This window comes from Prinia subflava, chromosome 2, assembly GCF_021018805.1.
Source record: "Prinia subflava isolate CZ2003 ecotype Zambia chromosome 2, Cam_Psub_1.2, whole genome shotgun sequence".
Classification (NCBI taxonomy): domain Eukaryota; kingdom Metazoa; phylum Chordata; class Aves; order Passeriformes; family Cisticolidae; genus Prinia; species Prinia subflava.
Window position 1 is genome coordinate 104,956,298 of NC_086248.1, and position 16,220 is coordinate 104,972,517.

Consider the following 16,220-nt stretch of genomic DNA (forward strand, 5'->3'; position numbering starts at 1 on the left):
TGCAGTCAAGATTCTTGAAAAATCAGAATTGAAAGAAATAAAGTGGTGCTTTAACAGAACATATTTTCCCTACTTTTGCCAGAGTTTGGAGCAGTCCTTAAAAGTGTGTTGAAGTTGTACAGGTGTCTGAATATCTGGTTGAATCGTGGCCTTTGGGAGTGAACCAAGCTAAAGCTAAGGGTGTCCAGGGCAGGGGAGCTACATCTGCTGGGTTTTTCCTTTGGAAAGGGTCACAAGATGTTTATTTTTTTGGCAAAAGGTACTGAGAAACTGTTCAGTCAATTCATTAGAGTTGGGGTAAAACAAAAAAAAGCAACTCTTGGTTTCAGCATGGTAACTCATGTTTTGGAAGGTGTCTGTAGAGAGGATAAAATTCTAATTATGTGCAGCTGGGCGCTGGTTCTATATTTAGGTTTCCAAATAAAGAGCTGTGTGCCCAGCAAGGTGAGGCACTGCTGGACTGAACCTGAGCTCCTTCCAGCACAAACAGTTTGGGTTTGAGCCTGAGACAGCCCACACTCACCCTGAGCCTGGAGCTGCTGGGTTCCTTCTGCTCTTTGAAGTAACCTGTACTGCTATTGGCCTGGTTTTGTTGGGAGAACAAGGAAAACCCTGCAGAACCACCTGCAGAACCTCGTTTTTGGTGTGCTCACTGTCTTTACCTGCATTTTGGCTTATTAGGGTTTTTTTCTAGCATCCTAGCAGGCTACTTCATGTTGAATTCCCAGCTCTTCTGTGACCCAGGAGCCTTTCCCATGGCTCTTTGGGACAAGGGTCCTGTCCAGGAAGGCTGTGTTTGCCCATCATGTTTTTCCAATCACATATGAGAGTATCTCATCCTGTCTTTGGGGAGGTTTTAATGGGGCTGAGTCCATTTCACCTCATTTTTTTCTAAGGCCTGAACCAGGAACTCTTGCCCTTCTGCAGAGCTGAGAGGAGAGGAGAGGAAGTGGCTGTCCCATGACGAGCAGCTTCACTCCCTGCAGTGCCAGTGCCATTATCCGTGGAGAAGGCCGCTGGAGCAGTGCATTAGTGATCCTGTGGCCAGGCTGGGATGTGCCCATGGAACCCCAGGTGTTGTTTCCAGCCACCTGGCTCCATTGGTGATACTTCCCCCTGCACCAGCAGGGTCACAACCACCCACTTCTGTGCAGAGGGTGCAGCAAATATCCCATGAATTGCTGCCAACTCTCCCAAGTTCCTTGGGGGGTGAATTATTGTCTGCAGGCATCCAGAGCACTTGTCCCCTACAACTTTAATGCCAGTGTTGTCAGCAATGCAGGATTGCAGCGTTCTGCAAGATGAACCTTTAGTTCTTCTGGTTCATCTTTCCAAGGGGGTTCCTACAGGCTGAACGTGCAGTGCACTGCATGTGAAGGTGTTTATTAGCCCATTAGCCATAATTAATGGCAAGGCAGCTCCTGAGCAGGCTTGGGCTGTCCCAGGCTTTGCCCACATTCTCTTTTCATACCCACGCCCCAGCATGAATTGTATCCTGTCCATATTCAGCCCCTCACCACTAGAGACCAGCAAAGTGGTTTGGGTTGGGATCTCCTCTTTCAGGCCATAAACATGATGCAGCCACCCCATAAAGTACATTCCTCCAGCTTCCCATGAATTCTTAGGCATAGCTGTGGCACGCAGCGGGGTTTGGGTCTGGTCCCTCCAGCTGGGGAAATCCTGCCCAGCACAGCCCTAAGGCATGGTGTGAAACAGGCACTGGAGCTTCACCCAAACTGGGGAATTCTGCCTCTGCTACAGTCACAACTTCCATTATTTTTCTAAATTAGTGGATACTGTGCTGTCCCCCTGCTTCCATGCAGGGATGCGGGGACAAAGCTCTCTGGATGCCAGCTTGCTGTGCTGGGAGGCGCAGCATGGAGGTGAGAGCACTGTGAGCCGGGCACCTCCCTGGCAACTCCTCCCCTGCCAGGAGTGCTGCAGCCTGGTGCACTTGATCCTTTAATTGGCCCATGTGCAGGCTGGACAGCTCTCTCTTTATTATGGTTATTATTGTGCAATCAGACACTACTTACCTACAGAATGTGCTGGGGATGCACTATTTATGCAGAAACCATGTACACCAAGACCCATTTTCTCCATGGTGATTGCAGATAATGTGGAAAGCTCTGCTTTGATTCATTAGTAGAGCAAAAGACATAGTCAGGATTATTGTGTATAATTCACAGCACTTCAAAATGCATATATTTTCATAATACTCTAAATCTATCACTTGGGCTGGTAACTCAAGCTTTGTTGTAGTGCTGTCATCTTAAAATTGGGGTGGTGCCATTTTTTCACTGGAACAGGCCAACCTGGAAGCTCATTAAGCACGGGATTTGTGGTGAGTGACCATTGTGCAGTGTTTGTTAAACTGCTCAGAGCTCAGGAAGATCCCTGGCACCTCCAGAGCCCTCTGAGTGAAGCTCTTGGGGAACCACCAAGCTGGAAACTTGTTTTCATACAATCATAGAATGGCTTGGGCTGAATGGAAACCTTGACAATCATCCAGTTCCAACCCCCAAAAAAGACACAAACTCAGGGGGAAAAAAAATCTACAGAATTTTGTTTCTCGGGTTGAAAAGCAGAACCACTGAGTTAATTTTAATGAGTTAATTCTGTTTAGCAGAAAAGTATCTTTCAGTATTTCTTTTGGATAAAATTTTGTGCTGCATATACTCGGTGTTGTTTTCTGACAAGGTGAGTAAGCCAAATTCCTCAGATTAGCATTTCTTACTTCATATCCATTCGTTTCTTGCCTTATCAGGACCATCCTTGGGCTGCACTGACCTGGGCCTGACTTCATCCAGGCCAGTGCTGGATGAGCCTCCAGATTCTTGCCACTCCCACTCGCACAAACATCAGCTCCATCCCGTGAAATCTCTGAGTTTAAGCCCAGCTTTAAAGACAGAGTTTCAAAAACTCTTTCTAACCAATGGTAACCTTTGGCATATCCTTCTCACATCCAAGACTGTGGGTACAGATTCTTTTCTAAAACTGAAGATGGCAATTTCTGACAGCCATTTACAATTTTTCACCCAACCAATCACGTGCACACAGACGTCACCACCCTCACAGCCAGGCTTGTCCACTGGAGGCAGGATTTAAAATATCACTGCTGAAGTGATAAAACCTACCTTACACTCCTGAGACCACCATGTGGGGGTTTATCCTTTTCTCCTTTCACCACTCATCTCTCTGGGACTTTGCTGGGTGCTGTGGGGTATTTGTCCACCTCTGGAAATCAGCTGTATAATTTACATGTCTGACTTCAGTTGCTTGGTTTTCTTTTACTGCCGTGGATTCAGATGTTCCAATTGTCACCTGAAAATCTTCCTCAGCCCATCCTGGGAAAAGGAAATGTGGTCAGACAAGCTTTTCCCTCAGTTCCCAGTTTCTCCCACCTCTGAACCTGAGGTTGCCGATGTACCTGATTTCCCAGCTCAATCCTTCTAATCAGTCACACATTTTTAAATAACTGTCTGAAAAAATGGACAGAAATTATGAGGATCATTACCAGTGAGAAGCTGCCTTCACTGCTGCCATTCCCCCATGTATGTATTTGCTTCTCTGTCTTAACACCTGAAACATTTGGGAAAAAAATTAAACATGGCCAATGGCTGCATTTACTGCAGGAGCCTTTGCACCTCTGGGCTCTGTATTTATAACTCTGTCATGTTTCTTTCTTGTACTGACCTGGAGAAGAGGATTTTTTTTTTTCTTATCTGATGAAAAAGTTATCTGTCATGATGTGGTTATTGCAGCACAAAATATTGCCTAAAACTTGACCCTGAACAAGTTTTGTACAAGGACAGTTTATCCCAGAATTCCAGAGGAGATGAAATCCTCCTTGTGCTCTCCAAAGGGAGAAGCTGCTTGGGGTAAATAAAACGGGAGTGAGTCTCAAAATCCATCAGGGAGCCTCAATTTTAACTGCAGTGTCTGTGATCCCAGCTGAAGCCCCTCTGCTCCTAGTGTTACTCCACTGTACTTGGAGTTTAACATGGATTAACATGGATTTCACTGATGCACGAGCCAGAAATTTAAATATTACATGCAGTAATCATTGTGTGTGGCCTGAAAAACATTCAAGGTACTTTTAGCCTTATCAAATGACACTGTTCAATGACTGTTGCCAACCAAAAAGAGGAATAATTTCTAATGAATTGGGACCATCACAAATTTTCCATCCCTTTCCATTCACGTTGTCCATGAACAGACTGTGATTTAAAATTTTTTTTCCCATTAGACATAATTAGTCCCAAAGTCTTTTGTGGAGGGAGGATAACTTTTCCTGCCTCTGAGACATGGTATTTGTGAAGCAGACAGGAGGTGCTGTGCTCACAGACTGCCTACATGGGGCTGGTTCTTTTCCCTGATTGAATGGATGTAACTTAGAGAAGTTTCTCCATTTAAGTTAGGTGTATTATTTGTCCAGAACTTCTCTCTGCAAGTATTTTAAGTTCACTTATTTTCACTATTTTAGCTTCACTTACTGTTACAATGGCTGGAGGTAGCAAACACAACCCCTGGCGCACTGAAATGTACAGGAAATATTTCATATGGCAGTGCAGGCCTTAATTCTTCCAAAATGCAGAATCCTTAGTTAAGGGCTTAACTATAAAATATTTACTCACTCTGCTGAGTCCCTCATCTGCCACTGCTCGCGGGCCCTTTATGAGCAGTTACCTGAGCTGCTCCCCACCACTGTAAACAGAAACCTTCACTCTGGTAACTTTTTAAGAGCTGTAGTAAAAAAAAAAAGGAACGCACAGAACTGCTGTCCAAGTCCTTTTAACGTCGAGCCATGAGGCAGCCCCACTCCCCCGGCCAAAGGGAGGGCTGGGTGGCTCGTTTTTCAGGGAGACACAAAGCCAAGAGGGCTCTGTTTTCACATGCTAATTAAGCCCAAGGTGACAGGAATTTGGCAGGGCCTGATCCCAGTAGCTTCGGGCCAGGATGGAACTGGCCAGGGCATTGCACTGAAGCATCACTGAACACAAACCTACAGCCTGCTCCTAAAACTTCATCAGAAATTAATCCAGTGCCAAATGCTCTCGTCATAGCCCAGGTTTTTGGTAAAGTGTTTCTCAGATTAGGCGATAAATATTTTGGTAATTTAAGAGCCCAGTGTCCAGACCCTGGATTGTTTGCTTTCTTTCCAGAAATACTTTGGAGGTGCTAAAAGTCTCCAAAACGTGCCCAGTGAGCTTCCAGGATGAACCATCAGTAAACAGTACACTCACCTAGCAGAGGCATTTCAGAGTACATGTGCTGTGCATCATTAGGCATTGATCATCTTCAAACTTCACCAGTGCTTCAGAAAACAAAAATAAGAAAAAAGATCAGAGCAAATTATAAATTTTTAAAGCAAATTTTTGAAGTTCAGCTCTTGCGTGCCAGTCTCACCCCCCAGGCACAAACACAACTGCCCCACATCCAAGTTAGTGAGGCTGCTCTGAATCGAAGTTTGGGGACACTCTGACCATTCAGGTGCCACAGGAGCAATGGCTCTGTCCAGGAGTGCCCCTCACTGCCCTGGGCGTGGGAAGATGTGCCCACAAAAAGCTCCTGCAAAGCAAAACCAAACAGAAAGACCAACCTCTGCCAGACCAGGTGATTTAATTACCTCCAGGAGACGCACGGCTGTTCTTTGCCACTTCTTTCTGGATAGGAATTCAGCTCTGCATTTTAAGAGAAAACGTTGGAAATAAAACATTTTCAGGTGACGGGAGAAATTCCAAGTTCCTTAAAATTACTGTGAAATCAATAAGTAAACAAATACAGGGTGTGGTATTGAGTCACCTCCTTTTCCTTTTTCCCCCTCAGAAAGCCATTTCCAGCTGGATTTTCCCCAAGATGTTAATATTGTGCTGGGTTTAATGCTGACTGAAGCAAGGCAGCAAGTGATTCTTGCAGGCCTGACATGCCTGTTCTGCCAGGGAACAGCGTGAGCTTTCAACTCAGAAAACAAGGTTTACTGCGTTGGGTCATCAATCTGCTTTTGCCTGTGTTGGCCAGGTAGGTGCCCACAACGAGGATGCCTCAATTCAGGATCAGTTTATTTGTACTTTCCTTAGTCAAGGCCTGAGTGGTAAGGGTGGAAAGTGTTCAACCCCAAGGTTGTTGGTTTTTTTTCCTGGAAAGCAAGTTCTTCTTTGAAGAACTGGTCTGAAGTTGGTAGTAATAGTTGGTAGGCAATTTGTCTGCTCACAGAGCTGGTGTTCCTGATTGGGAAACGAGAAGCTGAAACATTTTAACAGGAGACAGGCAAAGGCAATCTTTCCATTTTCTGCTTCCTAGAGTGCATTTGCAAAAAAGAACCATTCTTTAGTTGTTCCTCTTCAGCATGAATTCCTATTCCATCTCCTTCATTCCTCAGATCTAGTCCACCAGATCAGAGGCAGGAATACAACTCTGTGCCTCTGTAATGTGACACAGAACCAGCACTGAAAATGGGCTTTAAATGGTGCCACCATGTTGATTCAGTTGGATTTCACCTGAGAAATAATACACAAATTAAAGCATTACTCACAAAGGTGTGCACCGTACTTAAAAATATATCTTTAATGCTCAGGGTCCAAACATTCCTGTTTTCTGTTTGAAATACTTCATCAGCTCCATTCCCTTTGGTTTGGTTTTCTTTCTTTAAGCCTGATGCTCCTCTTAGGATGTGTGTGCTTGTATTTGTGTGCATGTGTAGGCCCCATGATTGTTTCTGCTGCTAAAGCTGGCAACATAGCTACTGTTTTCCAAGCTCAGTTACTATTTTGGCAAAGCATGGGTATTTGGGGATATGAAAACTGCTCAGCTGCCTTAAGGAAAAAAATTCCATAGGTTTTTGTTTCCATACTTTCCAGTTTTCCACTCATCAGTTGCAGGCTCGTGTTGAAAAATGTCTTTCAGTGTCAGAACTTCTGAAGAGCAAACCCCAGCAGTGGGGAGCAAGTTGACTCCCTCTGAGCTGGACTGGCTGCTAATAAAGGAATAAATAACAAATACCACAAGCAGATGAATATTAACGAGTACCAAAGCACACCTACCCCTCTGAATTGCTTTCTCTGTTCACATTCTTGCCATTTGAGCAGCAGGGCAGCACCAGCTCTCCTCACACATTGCAGCCTGAGCAAACAGCTCCAAAGGGCCAAAAGAAGCAAATAAAATGTATTTGTTATTACGGCTGACCTTAGGCAGGCAGTATGTGGAGCTGCGGGAATCATTCACGGAATCTCTGATTATAAGTATGGTGATAACTGGTAAGACTGTGCTGAACTACTGTGAAACAATTCAGGTAGTCAGCAAACAGGGCTAATTGCTAGTTTGGGGGAGATTATGGGTAATTTACTGCCCACTGAGGGCTTCTACCTAAAAATAAGCTTTTTTTTTTCTCCCTTTGGACAGCACTTGCATGTTAATGTAGAATTCCTAATGCAATTACATATGAAGAGGACATTCAGATGCACTTCCATAAATGCCCTTCTGCTTCTCAGTTACATTAACTGTCTTTGTAGATCCTTTGATAGAAACCATATTCTTCACTTCTTTTTAAATAGCAAGCAGGCGCTGAGCTAGACTTTGCTGTTATCCAAGATGTCCCGATCAAAGGGCTGAGGGTAACACAATAAACACAAGGAAAGAAACTCCTGGTGGTTTCCAACACAAACTATCGGGAAAGTGTCAAGTGAGCAGCTACTGACAATTCCAGCCCCGAAACCAAACGTTCGTGTGTGAAACTCCACCTTTGAGAAGGAAGAACAAATACCCACAGAGTGTTTTGGTTATAATTACTTCATCTAAGGGGAAAAAGAAAAAAGTGCTGAATTCAGTTTGCTAAAGTCAAGACATTAATATTTTTGGCATGCGAAGATGTAAACCAAATGTTTAAATGAAATGTCATCCCCCAGGTTCACATTTGCCCACTGAACTATGGTGTAAACCCTCCACAGACCTTCATACAATACACATTTTTCAGTTCATTGAAGAAGGCCCCTGCTGCTTCTCAAGGAAAACTAACTTGCAGAAGCAAAATAAATACCGGCATGGCAGTGCAGCAGCGGAGCCTCGGAGCACAGATGTGCAGCACTGCCGGCCATTCCATCAGATAAGGAGCATCCAGACATAATCACTCCAGTGTCTGGGACACGGCGCACGCTGCGGCGCTGCCCAAGTATGGCCTGACAGACACACGCAGGGTGTGCGCGGGCTGGGAGGCAACGAGCTGACAGCGCTGCAGAACAGGGCTGTTATGTCTACAGCCAAATGTTTGTGTAATTTAGCCTGGGCTTTGAAAAAGCCTCAGAAATCAGGCACAAATGGAGCTTTGTGAGGAGCCGCCAGGGATGTACCTGCTGCATGGCGACGCTGGCCGGAGGAGGGGCAGCCTCGGGCGGTCACACTGGGAAGCTTCCGTCGGTCCCAGGGACTGTCCCTCCAACCAGCAGGGCTGTTGCAGGACTGCTCCTGGAGAATAATTTTATATATACACACATACACACATATATATATGTGAGGGCCAAGAAGATGATTAGAGGGCTGGAACACCTCTCCTGCGAGGAAAGGCTGATAGAATTGGGATTGTCCAGCCTGGAAAAGAGAAGGCTTTGGAGTCACCGAATTGCAGCCTGCCAGTATCTGAAGGGAACCTGCAACAGGACATCGAGAGAGACTATTTCCAAGGGCCTGGAGTGACAGGACTAGGGGGAATGGCTTCAAATGGAGAGGAGGTTTAAATTGGCTATTAGGAAAAAAAATCTTCTCCGTGAGGGTGGGGAGGCCCTGGCACAGGTTGTCCAGAGAAGCTGTGCCAGCCCCATCCCTGGGAGTGTCCAAGGCAGGTAGGATGGGGCTTGAAGCAGCCTGGGACAGTGGAAGGTGTCCCTGCCCACGGCAGAGGGTAGAAGCTTGAGATGATCTTTAAGATCCTTTCCAACACAAACCGTTCTGTGAATCTGTGATATAAAAGTGTATTTATGTCTATATACACACACACATACAGATACACACACAGACACATACACACACAGATACATACACAGATACATATATATATATATATATATGGCCTCACGTGTAACTGGGCCCTGGCCCTAACAGCACTGTGGCCTGCAAAGGGTTACTGCTGGCTGCTTTTAGACAAGGCACCTCTAAAAAACCAAAAAAAAAAAATAAAGGTAACCCTACAGAAATACAGCTCCCTGGGCCTGTGGTAGTTCCTATTAAGATATACAAAGTATCTCAGCAAGGGAAAATTTAACTTACATACAACACATGATTTTAAGTAAAGAAATATTGATGTATCTGGAGTGGGGGGGAATAAGTATTTTTTTAGCTCTAATTTATGGCTGAGCAGCTTCATTTTAGGTACTTCATGGGAATATTTTAAACCAAGCCTGCATAATATTAAAATAAGTTAAAATGTATGTAAAATTTATGAGAGCATGTCAGGTGCAATGCTTGATAAAGTAAGTTTAATGCTTCAGAATTTTTTTCTTCAGGCAGAGAAAGCTGAATCCTGCAATTCTAGGTTACAGTATAATTTTAGAAACTCTTTTCCATTATACCATTCTTTTATTAATGAGATCCAACCCAATTTAACAAAAAGAGGTAAATTCCTAAAGAGTTTGTGGAAAGTCCTCAGCAGGTTTAAGCTGGGTGTATGTGATAAAAGGGGGTATTCTCCTGTTCATAGGATCTATTCCATTTCACAAAGACACAGGGGAAATCAATCCACAACAAACTTTCCAAGGGTGCTTCTCCAGTGCGGTTTTCCTCCTGGAAATGCCACCTGGCTCCGTGAGCAAGCAGAAGCTTTGGCAGGTGACAGGGGCTGTACATCACTTTGAAAACTCTTCATTTACCGGGGGTGTGTCATGTTGCTTCATTGTGTGACACTCCCAATTATCGTGACAGAGCTAAATGACAAAGTACTGTCACCCCTCTGCAAGTCCAGAGCAGCTTCTTTCCATTTTTCTGCCTGATCGTGGGAACATCACCGAGCCGGTACAAAGGAGCGGCAGGAGCTGCAAACAGGGGCTGCAATGGCTGCAAACTGCTCTGTTCTATTAAAAATTCAGCTCCTCGGCAATATTAAATCTGGATTTACTTCCATCAAACAGAAACTTAGCATATCTCATTCTTCCATTATAAAATATTGACATCAGGAATAGTGAATCCTAAAATGAAGATTACAGATGAAAACTATGTGCTTGGTAATTATCATTTTTTTTCTTTGTTATTATTCCTTTCCTCTGAGGATTGCACAGGCTGTCGCAAACAGTAATGAAGTTAGCATGCAATGCCAATGCAAAGTGTGCTGCAAAGTTATTCTTTCCCTCATTATGGATGAGGGAGGCAAGACAGCAGGAGGGGGGAGATTTCCCCATCCGACCCCCACACGGGCGGGACAGCCCCCGCCTCGCGTCTCAATCAGCATCCCTGGTGAGGAGACCCTCAGTGCCATCTTGTTTCTGTCTTCTTTTGTTCTGCCATTTCCCTGGGTTTTTTTTAGGTCTGTACTGGAGCTCAGAGCTACTAATATCAATGACACCTTTTTTGTCACAAACCAAGCAGCTGCTTCACAAATCCTTTCACTGCCCTGCCTTGTAATGCTCTCGAATAACCAGAGCACTGGAAAACACAGTTCTAGGTGTGAAATGTCCAACCCCTCATCCCGCAGCCCTTCTTGAGGCCTGACACCATGGTGGGAAGAGATCAACATGTGCCCAGCCTGCATTGGGATAACCCTTGGGTTCCCGTCTGTGGAGACAGCCTTTGGCTCGGGATGGTTTCCACCACAAGAGCCATGGCTTCACCCCCTTACATTCCCACCTGGTTGATGAACATGGTCCCGGCTGGTGCCTCTCCAAGGTGACCACGCAGAGAGGTCCCACTTGGCGGGATGGGGTTGTTTGAGGGCCTCCCCCACATCCTCTTGGACCCTCCTTGTGGCCTGCAGATGTTCTTGAGGAGTGTGATGTATCCCAGGGGTGACAGATACCGAGTCTGTCTCATGCTTCCTACAAAAATCAATCCAAGTCAATAAAGTGCCCACCCTCTTCCCACAGTGCTTGTAGAGGTTCAAAGCAGGACCAGTTAGCCTTAAGGTGGAATTGTCAGGTGCTAGGTGAGAACAGAGAAGCTGAAGCATTATGTATAGGAACAGATTTATTTAGAGGACTTGGAAGAATCTGTTTTGCTATCAACAGGTCTATAAGAATGCTTCTGTAGTACAGTCTAGTAGAAACTGATACTTTGCAAAATGATAGAGGATGTTGTTTGGGTTTTTTTCCCCTTGTTCTCTTCTTTTTGCACCATTCAAACACAGAGGTTCCCCCTAAAGCAGGTAAACTCACACCCAAGCTCAAGGCAGCCATGGTAGTAAGGCTCCTGACCTTGAAGGACATTTGCCAAACACATCCCCCTTCTGGGTCCCATTTCCCCATGTTTCATTTATATATAACAAATAAATATCTTTGTCATGTACTCAGTTTTTTGTGTTTGATTCCAAAACTGAGAACCCTGCCAGTCTCCATGTCCAAAGCTTGATGTGAACCTCTCTGTCCCTGCCAAGCCCACAGCACACAAATACCACAGCATATTATCATCACACAAGATGTTCCCAAGTTTAACAGTTCTCATCCCAGAATACCAAAGCCCTCTCCCAGCACTCCCAACAAATCAATATGCATTATTATTACACGCTCAGATACTACATGAGATTTCGGCTCATGCCAAAATTTCAGCTAGCTGTTCCCTGGAGTATTTATGCTTGTGTACTGTATTTAACAACAGCCCATTCAAAATGCTCACAGCTCCTAGGAATGAAATGCACATAATTTAGGAATAGCTGTCTGGCTATTCAGGCATCATGCTGTGTCAAGGGAAAATTAAATCTCTGACTCTCCCCCTCTTCTAAAACAAACCCATACTTTGCATCATATTTTGGGGAGCCGCACGGAAGTTTCACAAAGACCAAGTGGCCTTGGCACTTTTTTTCCTGTTTAATGGCAGTGCCTCCCCATTAATGCTCCAAAATGATACAGTAGTTTTTTAAAAAAGCTCTCAGCATGCAGGCATTGTATCACATTAAGAAATCAGGATTTTCTAGGCACTGCACAGCATTAATTACACTGAGCATGCTGCAAATTTAAATTAAATGATATGCCATGTTCTGTTGTAAATATCAAAATGGATTGCAAGATAGAACCCCATATTGGCATTTGTGCACTGAACAGGATCAGAAAATCTCAACGATATGTAATTTCTTCCTATTTTGAGCGGACGTGATGCAAATGTGCTTTTTATTTTCAGGAGTACCTAAGAGCACATGTACAGGTTAGAACTTGTCTGTACTGAAAAAGAAACCCAAACAAACCCTCTCTCAATAATAACAACAACGATAAAAGAACAAAAAACCCGTCTTTGCCTTCATTTCCTTTCCAACATAAAAGAATAAAATATGCTGCTCTTCCCCCACAACAAGTATTTACAATGGAGGGAATGGAGGGCACTGAGAAGAAAATGGGGAATACGAGGGGCTGGAGCAGGTCAGCAGGGAGCAGGAGGATCTGATTTTGTCATGTGGGTTGGAGTACCAGGATCCTATGGAAGGAAATGCTGTGGGGCTTCAACTCACCCAAGCAGGGAAGGGCTGCTCTTCCAGCTGGAATTTAGACAGGAGCAGAGTGAGAGGTGAGCTGAAGCTGTCTCAACTCTGTGGCGATGAGGGAAGCCTGATTTGGTGATGCCATGGGAAGAAGTGTCTGAAGAGAATATAAACAAAAAGTCTGTCAGTATTTGTATTTTTCTTGGCATTGGTATTTTGCAGTTTTACGCTATCAGGTTGAATGGTCACAATCTCAGCAACCTCTGCCCCTAGCAACTGGACGAGGAGTATTTCACATATGTGTGTAAATAATACACAAATATTTTACAACTTTTCACATCAGGTAAAGGATGGTATTTAGTTAACTCTACAGAAAAGGCCTTAAAAAAAATCTGTATTTTTCAGAGCTTATTTGAAACCTTGATGAGATCATGAGCCCTGAGCTGAGACCCACAGGTGAGTGCCAGGCTGAATTGGCACAAAGGCACAAGGCATGAAGGAGATACAGCAAAAAAGCGTGGGCAGGGACATGCAGAGCCACAGACATCACCATATTCTTTCTAAATTATCTTTTCTGTGTCTTTTGCTCCTAGGCCTTGCTTTCCTGTCCCATTTTGCAGCAGTCCTGTGTGTGGGAGAAGTACAAGTGTGGGACCTGATGAAAAGAGGTGCTTGAACAACTTCAGCTCTGTCACCCTCCTTCGGTGTTTGCAAAAAAAAAAAAAAAACAAAAACAAACAAAACAACCAAAAAAAGACAACAAAATTCCAACCCAAAGATAGTTTATGTGCAGCTCAGGAAGCTCTCAGCAAGGAGTGTGTCCGTGATTTAATAACACATCTACCCAAAATGACACTTCGTCTAATACTCACTGAGAAAAAGAAGGCAGAGCAGCACACAAGGCACTGCTATTGCAGCAACAAAAAGCCAAACTACCAGGTATTTATTTTTCAATGCACACAATTATTGGGGGAGAATAAAAATTATTCTTTGACACTCTGACAGAGCCATAGAAAGCCCTGTGTTTCCCCTGCTCCTATGGTCCTGACAAGAAACACCTCACAAATTCTAATAAATAGAGAATAGAAATAAATACTTTAACTACACAGCATCGGGTTTCAAATGGCTTCCTGAATCAGAAAGTGCTGCTCGTCCATCTTCCTTATTTCCACACTCCATAATGGTGGTTCTCCAGAAGTCAAAGTGAGATGGATTCTACAAGGATCACAGACACTACACTGGGAAACCAAGTATCAGTGGGTACATCCAGATTTATGGTAGGTGATGGCAGTAAAGTGAAAGTAAAACTGTTTGCACAGACTGTATTGTTGGCCATTACTGTGTATTTGCCCTTTTTTCTTGCTTAGCTGTGGCTGGAAGAATGGAAAATTGTACCTTCTATACAGTGTTAGGAGACACTTTCTGATCGTAAGGTCAATCAGACTGGTTTAGCTGCTTGAGGTATTTATGGCACAATCACTCAGTGTCTTTAAGGAAAGGTTAGATACATTTATGGGAAAGGTATTTTGCAGAAGCTTTCCTGCTTCATAGAGGTCTTGGACAAAATGACCCAGGAGGCCCCTTCCAAGTCTATCAAATGTGGTTCCCTGATTGATGCTGTTTCCCCCCAAAGTCTTTTCAAAACACAAAGCACCGTTATAAAATTTAATATGGTACACTATATAACTTTAACACAATGCCATTTTCGTATAGGAAATGGTTAGCTGGTAGCACAGGAGCCTCATGCAAGAGGAAGAAAAGTAGAAAAAAGAAATTGCAGTGCAGTTTCTCTGCTGAGGGATATCGACTATAACATTTACTCTGTGTCTGAGCATGGACCCTCAGCTGTGCAGGGGGACAACAAGCCAGGGAAGGCTATGAGGAACCCAGGCTGTGGAATTTATTTCTCCAGAAAAGCCTGACAAGGCCTGAGGTAATTTTCTGTGCTGTGCAATAATCATTCCCTCAATGCTGGGAAGCAAATGGACACCCAGCTCTCCTTGTAAATCACTGCCTGGTGCTGTATCAGCTGGGCCCGTGGCAGAGCCACCTGGGGACAGGGACCTGGACAGTCCCAACCCTCCTGCACAGGCACAGGGCCGGAGCTCAGGTGAGTCCTGCACCAGCTGCACCTGTGAGGACACCCCGCAGGAAGAGAGCCTGTTCTGTCATGAATCACTCTCTGCCATGGCTCTGTCCCCACCTGCTGCCATCCCAGCAGCACCATGGAGCAGGCGGATCAGATCCCTGAAAACTGCGAGCGCCAAAACTGCACTTCTAAAAAAGGGCAGCAGCACCCCTGGTAACGTGTCAGTCTGCTGACTGAAGACTCAGCAAGAGAGCTTGGGCCACATTGCCCTTGTCTGAATACCACACTGTTGGTCAGGCAGAATGCACTCCATGTCTTCTATGTTTCCACCAAACCATTTACCATTTCACAGTAAAATAATGATATTTTTCTCCCTACTATATTTTTTTGTTTAATTTGCTGAATGTATTCCTAAATTGACTTTTTCTTTCATTTGAAACCATTAACATATTTAAAAATTAAAGTCATGTAATGATTTAAAAAAAACAAAAACAAAAAACCCCACAACACCCAACCAGATTCTCTGGGCCATCTGGTTGAAATGCTGTGGTCAGCCTCCACTGCTCTGTAGTAAGTTTTAATTTTAGATTCTCAAAGGGAAAAAAAGAAAAAAATACTCAGAATTTTATTGAATTGGCGGTTACTCCCAGAATAATTTTATACTAACCTTTTTATTTTCACTCCAGCTGATTTAGTTAAAAGGCCAAACTCTTCTTCCAAAAATCAGCTCCCTGCCCCCATCTTCTTGGGATGGCCCTGACAGGAAATAACAACATCCATACACAGACACTCTGAAACCTTTTGAAGTCTCACAAATGTGAGCTGTTCCCCTGTGCAAAGCAGGCTGGGATTAACTCTTTTATTAACCTTATAACCTCATGCACGAGAAAGAAAAATAGCCAATCCCTTTTATTTTATTTCTTTTTAGATTTGGAAGCCTGCAGCCTTCTCTACCCAAACATTTGTGAGCTCACCCTACAGACAGAAGCGAAAAAACCCACAGAAAGCCCCCTCTCCCCCAGGAGCTCCCCAAAGCCCCTCTAGGGCCCTGCCATTATGTTGCACTCAGTGTCAAAGCTTGTTTTCACTGAAAAATATATTTCCTTTGCAGGAGGGTTTTGTCTCTCTGTATTGGTGGGAGAAAATAACAACCTTTTGGTCCTTTTCAACATGTTGCATCAATGTATTTTCCTGATTCCCATGTCAAAAAAAGCAACTTTTAGCAGAATGAAAAATCTGACCTGGGTGTAATCCTGACAGAGCTGCAATTGCTCATCCTTTGCTTCATCCCTGCACTGCAGTGCAGAGTAAGAGGCTCACGTTGGAATAGCTCTTCTCACCAGAGTCAAAATGGTAAAAATTAGCTCAGGGAGTGACATGAGCTGGAATTTCAAAGGCAGGAAAATTTATCTTCTGCTCTTTGTGTTACACTATGGTGCACTGTAGTGGGTGGAAGATTTAACTTCGAGGCATCCCATCTATATAAATCCTAATGGACAACAGCTCTCTAGCTTCTTTTTTAGAGTG

General features: G+C 44.1%; 2 long non-coding RNA genes across 3 annotated transcripts in view; one reads left to right on the plus strand and one right to left on the minus strand.

Moving 5' to 3' along the window:
- The window catches only part of LOC134547453 (uncharacterized), a 434,555-nt gene extending 421,510 nt beyond the window's left edge, over positions 1-13,045 (plus strand). For both annotated transcript variants that reach the window (XR_010079475.1, XR_010079476.1), the window contains one exon: positions 13,010-13,045. This is a non-coding gene — a long non-coding RNA (uncharacterized LOC134547453). The remainder of the gene's footprint in view (positions 1-13,009) is intronic.
- LOC134547454 (uncharacterized) overlaps positions 1-16,220 on the minus strand; it is a 61,668-nt gene that overhangs the window by 11,412 nt on the left and 34,036 nt on the right. The window contains exons 3-8 of the long non-coding RNA XR_010079477.1: positions 8,346-12,761; positions 7,044-7,134; positions 5,630-5,684; positions 5,247-5,317; positions 3,138-3,347; positions 2,037-2,129 (exon numbers count right to left, since the gene is read on the minus strand). This is a non-coding gene — a long non-coding RNA (uncharacterized LOC134547454). The remainder of the gene's footprint in view (positions 1-2,036; positions 2,130-3,137; positions 3,348-5,246; positions 5,318-5,629; positions 5,685-7,043; positions 7,135-8,345; positions 12,762-16,220) is intronic.